This window comes from Limulus polyphemus, unplaced genomic scaffold, assembly GCF_000517525.1.
Source record: "Limulus polyphemus unplaced genomic scaffold, Limulus_polyphemus-2.1.2 Scaffold172, whole genome shotgun sequence".
In the NCBI taxonomy this organism is placed as follows: domain Eukaryota; kingdom Metazoa; phylum Arthropoda; class Merostomata; order Xiphosura; family Limulidae; genus Limulus; species Limulus polyphemus.
In genome coordinates this window covers 924,776-925,423 of record NW_013665782.1, presented here as the reverse complement: position 1 = coordinate 925,423, position 648 = coordinate 924,776, and positions in this window count along the sequence as shown.

The window sequence follows — 648 nt, the reverse complement described above, 5'->3', positions numbered from 1 at the left end:
TTTTCATTTATATGTTTAAAAAAACAATAACAGTGCACTTACTTTTAGCCATAGTTCTAAAGAAACTACAAAAAATATATTTGAATTATTATTTATAAGTAGTTCAGCTCTTAATTTCAAAGATATATTAGTATACAAACATTCAACTTATACAAGCTTTAAGTTTTGAATATTATTAAAGAATTCAAAACCATTATTCAGTGTGTATCATTAATATAGTCTCCCAAAAGATCCACAAAGTAATGGATGATTCTAAGTTCCAATGGATCTTGGTGAGCATCCTTCCATACAAAATCTCCAGATGGAAATAATGTTGGGCTTTGTACTTTTCATAGATGTTTCAAGTATCTGTCAGTGTTCCTGTCTGGAAATGGTGTTGGGCTTGTACTCTTTACAGATATTTCAAGTCTGTGTGTGTTCCTGTAATGAATCAATATTGAACTTGTACTCCTCATGAACTGTTTAAAGTGTCATGTCTTTACCAGTGTTCCTGTCTGGAAACAACATTGGGCTTGTTACTCTTCACATACGTTTCAAAGTATCTACTATTGTTTCTTTCTGGAGACAATGTTGGGCTTGTTACTCTTTTCAGATGTTTCAAAGTATCTACTATTGTTTCTTTCTGGAGACAATGTTGGGCTTGTTACT